Source organism: Ornithorhynchus anatinus, chromosome 2 (genome assembly GCF_004115215.2).
Source record: "Ornithorhynchus anatinus isolate Pmale09 chromosome 2, mOrnAna1.pri.v4, whole genome shotgun sequence".
In the NCBI taxonomy this organism is placed as follows: Eukaryota; Metazoa; Chordata; class Mammalia; order Monotremata; family Ornithorhynchidae; genus Ornithorhynchus; species Ornithorhynchus anatinus.
Window position 1 is genome coordinate 91,540,245 of NC_041729.1, and position 7,698 is coordinate 91,547,942.

A 7,698-nucleotide genomic window follows, 5' to 3' on the forward strand; every position below is an offset into this window, starting at 1 on the left:
TCACGTCATTTTTCTTCAACTGGAGAGAGGAAAATAAAGCGAAACTCTTCCACACGGCGCTCTTCTCTGCTCAACTACGCTGCCTCCTAAAATTAACAAGGATGAACAGCGCTGACATCACGCTTCTAAATGCCTGCTGCCCCATGTGAGCTCCTGCTTCAGAAACTCCCGAGAGCGATGGCAGCAAGGGAGGAAAGGAAACAATTACGAAAACCCTGTAGCTACCTGAGGATTATCTAGGATTTCTTAGGAGAATACTTGTTGGCACAGACAAGAGATCTGATGCTGATAAAAAATTTGGTAGTCAGATTATTATCAACTGTAAATCTCCAGAGAGCAAATGGAAAACCCCCTCTGTCCCAAGGTGCTGTCACGGCTGTTCCTACGATTTTCCTACTCCCTCTAGGACCTACAACTCTGCTCTCTCCTAGGCTGCTCCAGATGCCCTCTCCTTGGCTTGATTTATTTATTTATTCCTCCCCTATCTCCCACTTGCTGGTCCTGGCCACAGCGGGCGGAGGGCATGCCGAGATCTCCGTGGTGGAGGAAGATAATAATTATAATAATAATCTTGGTATCTGTGAAGCGCTTACTCTGTGCCGAGCACCGTTCTAAGCGCTGGGGGAGATACGAGGTAAAAATCAGGTTGTCCCACTTAGGGCTCACAGTTTTCATCCCCATTTTACAGATGAGGTCACTGAGGCATCGAGAGGTCAAAGTCACACAGCTGACAGGTGGCAGAGCCGGGGTTCAAACCCCTGACCTCTGACTCCCAAGCCCTCTGACTTTTGGGCGTCAAAGGTCGTGGGTTCTAATCCCAGCTCCGCCACCTGTCTGCTGTGTAACCTTGGGCAAGTCAATGGACTTCTCTATGCCTCAGTTACCTCCTCTGTAAAAACGGGGATTAAAAAACGTGAGCCCCACATGGGACAATCCGATTACGCTGTATCTACCCCAGCGCTTAGAACAGCGCTCGGCACAGAGTAAGCGCTTAAATATCAACATTATTATTATTATTACTATTATTATTATTAAGCCACGCTGCTTCTCTAACATCCACTGCCACCATCGCCATGGCATCCAGGGCACTTTCTGAACACCTACTGAGCAAAGCGCTATTTTGGGCACTTAGGGGAGGCGGGGGCCGGGGGGGGGGGCATATGGTACTGGGCAAATTGCCCTCGTGGAGCTGACCACCCAACAGGGATGACGAACTGACAAAAATGATAAAAAAGAGCGAGCGGAACCGATCATAGCGGCGGACAGAAAGCGGGCGGAATAAGTTAGACCCGACGACCAAAGAGCCAGCAGATGCACATGAGATGGAGGGGGGGAGAAAAATAAATAAGGGGGTGGGGGTGGAAGAGGGGATTCAGGGGGGATTTTAGTATCGAACTCCCTTAAATCCTCACCCTGACTCCCCTCTCTCCTGGGTTTACGCTACTTACCCTCTGCAGGGCTTCCTTTTTCCCAAGATGGGCTAATGGATGCTTCCCCTTCTCCAGTGCCTCTCCAACGGCCGGCGCAAAGTGGGTGGCGATGCCAAGGCGGCAGCGGGGGGCGGCTCTTTTAAAGGCCACCCGGGATAGGGGATGGGCATGGGGGAGTGGGGATGATGCCCCGCGGCCCCTCCCCCTCATCGCCCTGGATCCCATGTCCCGGGGGGCTAAAGAGGTGCCAACCTAAGGGCTGGTCTTTGCCACGGCTAAGTGGGAAAATAATGGCGTTGTGCCTACAGCCCGGGGCCCCGGGGTTTGGAAGGTCGTGGGTTCTAATGCCGGCTCCGCCGCCCGTCTGCTGAGGTCACCTTGGGCAAGTCCCTTCCCTGGGCCTCCGTTCCCTCTTCTGTCTACTGGGGGTTGGGGCTGTGAACCCTACGTGGGACGGGGGCTGGGTCCAATCCGATGGGCTTGTATCTACCCCGGCGCTTAGCACGGGGCCTGGCGCATCGTAAGCACACAACAAATACCACTGTTCTTATTACAGTGCCTGGCACACAGCAAGCGCTCGACAAATACCATCGTTATTATTATTATTATAGCGCCTGGCACATCGTAAGCGCTCGACAAATACCTATCGTTATTATTATTATTATTACAGTGCCTGGCACAGAGCAAGTGCTCAACAAATACCGTCGTTATTATTATTACTGTACCTGGCACATCGTAAGCGCTCAACAAATACCACCGTTATTATTAGTGCCTGGCACATAGCAAGCGCTCAACAAATACCACTGTTATTATTATTATTACAGTGCCTGGCACCTAATAAGCGCTCAACAAATACCATCATCATTATTATTATTACAGTGCCTGGCACCTAATAAGCGCTTAACAAACACCATCATCATTATTATTATTACAGTGCCTGGCACATAGCAAGCGCTCAACAAAAACCATTATTATTATTAATAATAAAGGGGTATCCAAATACATGGAAACCTTTGATTTTTAAAACAAACAGTACAGAGGATCTCCCCCCCACCAACCTTGACGGTCCTTTGCATTTCTCTTAATTAAAACACGTATTAGCCCCCGAGAAGAACCTCCCACCTACCCCGTCCCGAGTTGGCCGCATCCTACGGCCCCCCCCTCCCATTTCTGGATAAAGCCCTCCATGGTGGTCCCCTCCCTCACATATATGTATAAAAAAAAGCTTACAATAAACCCTTGCAGAGGCCTTCCCTCCCCCCGATATAAGGCTCCCAAAAGCCCACAATAGACCCTTGCGGAGGCCCTCCCTCCCCGTGGTATAAGACTCCCAAAGCCTACAATAAACCCTTGCAGAGGCCTTCCCTTCCCCGGTATAAGGCTCCCCAAACCTTACAAAAGATCCTTGCAGAGGCCTTCCCTTCGCCGGTACAAGGGGCTCCCCAAACCTTACAAAAGACCCTCACAGATGCCTTCCCTTCCCTAGTTTAAGAATCCCTAAACCTTAAAAAGACCCTTGCAAAGACCTTTCCTTCCCCACTCTAAGGGGCTCCCCCAAATTTACAAAAGACCCTGGCAAAGGCCTCCCCTTCCCCAGTATAAGGTTCCTCAGACCTTAAAAAGACTTGCAGATGCCTTCCCTTCCCCAGCTTAAGGCTCCCCAAACCTTACAAAAGACCTTTGCAGAGACCTTCCCTTCGCCGGTATAAGGCTCCCAAAAACCTTGCAAAAGACTCTAACGGATGCCTTCCCTTCCCTAGTATAAGGCTCCCTAAACCTTAAAAAGACCCTTGCAGATGCCCTCCCTTCCCTAGTATAAGGGGCTCCCCAAACCTTACAAAAGACCCTTGCAGAGGCCTTCCCTTCTCTAGTGTAAGGCTCCCCAAACCTTACAAAAGACCCTTGCAGAGGCTTTGCCTTCCCTTCCCCAGCATAAGGCTCCCCAAACCTTACAAAAGACCTTTGCAGAGACCTTCTCTTCGCCGGTATAATAAGGCTTCAAAAAACCTTACAAAAGACCGTTGCGGAGGCCTTCCCTCCCCCCGGTATAAGGGGCTCCCCAAACCTTAAAAAGACTGTTGCAGAGACCTTCCCTTCGCCGGTATAAGGCTCCCCCAAACCGTACAGTAAACCCTCGCAGAGGTCTTCCCTTCCCCCTGTATAAGGGGTTCCCCAAACCTTACAAAAGACCCTTGCAGAGGCCTCTCCTTCCCTAGTCTAAGGCTCCCAAAAACCTTCGAAAGACCCTTGCAGAGGCCTTCCCTTCCCCAGTCTAAGGCTCCCAAAAACCTTACAAAAGACCGTTGCGGAGACCTTTCCTTCCCCAATATAAGGCTCCCAAAAACCGTACAAAAGACGGTTGCAGAGGTCTTCCCTTCCCTACAATAAGGGGCTCCCCAAAATTTACAAAAGACTGCTGCAGAGGCCTTCCCTTCCCCAGTAGAAGGGGCTCCCCCTAATTTCCACAAAACCCTCACAGAGGCTTTTCCTTCCCCAGGCTAAGGCTCCCAAAAACCTTACAAAAGACCGTTGCAGAGACCTTCCCTTATCTAGTGTAAGGCTCCCCTAACCTTAAAAAGACCGTTGCAGAGACCTTCCCTTCCCCACTATAAGGGGCTCCCCAAAATTTACAAAAGACCCTTGCAGAGGCTTTTCCTTCCCCCGTAGAAGGGGCTCCCCAAAACCTACAAAAGACCATTGCAGAGGCTTTCCCTTCCCCAGGATAAGGCTCCCAAAAACCTTACAAGAGATCTTTGCAGAGGTCTTTCCTTCCCCACTATAAGGGGGTCCCCAAAATTTCCAAAGCAGGTTGCAGAGACCTTTCCTTTGCCAATAGAAGGGACTCCCCCAAATTTACAAGGGACCGTGGCAGGGGGTTTCCCTTCCCCAGTATATGGGGCTCCCGTTAATTTCCAAAAGACCGTGCAGAGCCTTTCCCTTCCCTCCGATAAGGCTCCCCAAACCTTAAAAAGACTTTTGCAGAGCCCTTCCCTTCCCTAAGGCTCCCCAAAACCTTGCAAAAGACGGTTGCAGCGGGTTTCCCTTCCCCAGTGGAAGGGGCTCCCCCCAAATTTCCAAAAGACCGTTGTATAGATCTTCTCTGCCCCAGTAGAAGGGGCTCCTCCAAATTTGCAAAAGACAGCAGCAGACGGTTTCCCTTCCCCACTATAAGGGACTCCCCAAAATTTACACAGCAGGTTACATAGGCCTTCCCTTCCCGAGAAGGGGCTCCCCCAAATTTAAAGACGGTTGCAGAGGGTTTCCCTTCCCCACTATAAGGGGCTCCCCAAAATTTACAAAACAGGTTGCAGAGGCCTTCCCCAGGAAAAGGGGCTCCCCCAAATTTGCAAAAGCCGGTTGCAGAGGCCTTCCCTTCCCCAGAAGGGGCTCCCCAAAATTTGCAAAAGACCCTTCCCCACTATAAAGGGCTCCCCAAAATTTGCAAAAGAGGGTTGCTGAGAGTTTCCCTTCCCCAATAGAAGGGGCTCCCCCAAATCTGCAAAAGACCCTTGCAGAGGGTGTCCCTTCCCCAGGAGAAGGGGCTCCCCAAATGTGCAAAAGCCGATTGCAGAGGCCTTCCCTTCCCCACTATAAGGGGCCCCCCCAAGTTTGCAAAAGCCGGTTGCAGAGGTTTTCCCTTCCCCAGGAGAAGGGGCTCCCCCAGATTAGCAAAAGCCGGTTGCAGAGGCCTCCCCTTCCCCACTATAAGGGCCCCCCCAAGTTTGCAAAAGCCGGTTGCAGAGGGTTTCCTTTCCCCAGGAGAAGGGGCTCCCCCAAATGTGCAAAAGCCGGTTGCAGAGGGTTTCCCTTCCCCACTATAAGGGCCCCCCCAAGTTTGCAAAAGCCGGTTGCAGAGGGTTTCCTTTCCCCAGGAGAAGGGGCTCCCCCAGATTAGCAAAAGCCGGTTGCAGAGGCCTCCCCTTCCCCACTATAAGGCCCCCCCAAGTTTGCAAAAGCCGGTTGCAGAGGGTTTCCTTTCCCCAGGAGAAGGGGCTCCCCCAAATTTGCAAAAGCCGGTTGCAGAGGGTTTCCCTTCCCCACTATAAGGGCCCCCCAAGTTTGCAAAAGCCGGTTGCAGAGGGTTTCCTTTCCCCAGGAGAAGGGGCTCCCCCAGATTAGCAAAAGCCGGTTGCAGAGGCCTCCCCTTCCCCACTATAAGGCCCCCCCCAAGTTTGCAAAAGCCGGTTGCAGAGGGTTTCCTTTCCCCAGGAGAAGGGGCTCCCCCAAATGTGCAAAAGCCGGTTGCAGAGGGTTTCCCTTCCCCACTATAAGGGCCCCCCCAGGTTTGCAAAAGCCGGTTGCAGAGGGTTTCCTTTCCCCAGGAGAAGGGGCTCCCCCAGATTAGCAAAAGCCGGTTGCAGAGGCCTCCCCTTCCCCACTATAAGGCCCCCCCCAAGTTTGCAAAAGCCGGTTGCAGAGGGTTTCCCTTCCCCAGGTGAAGGAGGCCCCCAAATTTGCAAGGGCCGGTTGCAGAGGAGCTCCCCAAAGCCTGCAAGAAAGGGTTGCAGAGGGGGGTGCAGAGGCCTTCCCTCCCCCCGGGGAGAAGGCTCCCGCAGAGGCCTGTCCCCCCTCCAGGAGCCCCCCCAAAACCTCCCCTGCCCCCCGGGCTGACCGTGAGGAGCGGAGGAGGAAGAGGAGGAGGAGGAGCGGCCCCGTCTCCATGGAAGTCCCGCTGGGGCCCGTTGCTAGGGAGCCTCGCGCCCCGCGGCCCCGGCTGCCTCGCGCTTTGTCCTTCCGGGTCCCCGCCCGCCACCGCCCCACAACGCCGCGCGGGGCCATAGAGGGCCCCCCCGCCTAGAGCGCCCCCGCCGGAGGGGGGGAGAAAGGGCGGGAGAGGCGGCCGTCTAGCCGCGCACTTCCGGTCTCGACTGCTCCCGGCCAAGGAAGCCAGGACCGGCCGGGCGGAGTCCGGCCGGGAAGGAAGTGGGGGGAGGTTACGCCGGCGGCCATCGCGGAGGAGGCGCTCAGGAGCTGTGGGGGGGGGGCGGGAGAGGAGCCGGGTAGGACGGGACGGGATGGGGGAGCTTCGCCACCGGACGGGGACCCGCCCCCCTGCCCGCTTCGGGCGGCTAAACCTCCCCTCTCCCTCCAGCCTCCGCCCGGGTGCTGGGTGGCCACCATTTTGAGGCCCTTGTTTACTAAATAATGTTGGTATTTAATAATAATGTTGGTATTTGTTAAGCGCTTACTCTGTGCCGAGCACTGTTCTAAGCGCTGGGGGAGATCCAGGGTCATCAGGTGGTCCCATGTGAGGCTCACAGGCTTCATCCCCATTTTACAGATGAGGGAACTGAGGCACAGAGAATAATAATAATAATGTTGGTATTTAAGCACTTACTGTGTGCAGAGCACTGTTCTAAGCACTGGGGGAGACACAGGGTAATAATAATAATAATGTTGGTATTTGATAAGCGCTTACTATGTGCCGAGCACTGTTCTAAGCGCCGGGGTAGACACAGGGTAATCAGGTTGTCCCACGTGGGGTTCACAGTCTTCATCCCCATTTTACAGATGAGGTAACTGAGGCACCGAGAAGTGAAGTGACTTGCCCACAGTCACACAGCTGACAAGTGGCCGAGCCAGGATTCGAACCCATGACCTCTGACTCCAAAGCCCGTGCTCTTTCCACTGAGCCACACTGCTTCTCATTAAGCAGCGCTGTTAAGCGCTTTGTTAAGCGCTTACTCTGTGCAGAGCACTGTTCTAAGCACTGGGGGAGATCCAGGGTCATCAGGTGGTCCCACATGGGGCTCACAGTCTTCATCCCCTTTTTAATAATAATAATAATAATAATGTTGGTATTTGTTAAGCGCTTACTCTGTGCCGAGCACTGTTCTAAGCGCTGGGGGAGATCCAGGATCATCAGGTGGTCGCACATGGGGCTCACGGTCTTCATCCCCTTTTTAATAATAATAATAATGATGTTGGTATTTGTTAAGCGCTTACTCTGTGCAGAGCACTGTTCTGAACACTGGGGGAGATCCAGGGTCATCAGGTTGTTCCACGTGGGGCTCACAGTCTTCATCCCCATTTGACAGATGAGGGAACTGAGGCACCTCGAAGTGACTTGTCCAGGGTCACCCAGCTGACAAGTGGCAGAGCCGGGATTAGAACCCATGACCTCTGACTCCCAAGCCTGGGCTCTTTCCACTGATCCCATTGGAGAAGAATGAATCAATAATCATTTAATTGACAAGTATAAATCCATAATCCTCCAATCGATGTAAGGAAAGATAAATCCATAATCCTCTAATCGATGGTGTAAGGA

At 53.2% G+C, this 7,698-nt stretch overlaps 1 protein-coding gene across 2 annotated transcripts in view; it reads right to left on the minus strand.

Annotated features, from left to right (window-relative positions):
- TBPL1 (TATA-box binding protein like 1) overlaps positions 1–6,176 on the minus strand; it is a 40,121-nt gene extending 33,945 nt beyond the window's left edge. Inside the window, exon 1 of one of the 2 annotated variants that reach the window (XM_007671623.3) lies at positions 6,043–6,176. The gene's annotated coding sequence lies outside the window, so the exon portion shown is untranslated. Of the gene's footprint in view, positions 1–1,448; positions 1,469–6,042 lie in introns of those variants that run through there. The other variant, XM_001506873.5, reaches the window with a different exon arrangement.
- Between the last annotated feature and the right edge of the window lie 1,522 nt (positions 6,177–7,698).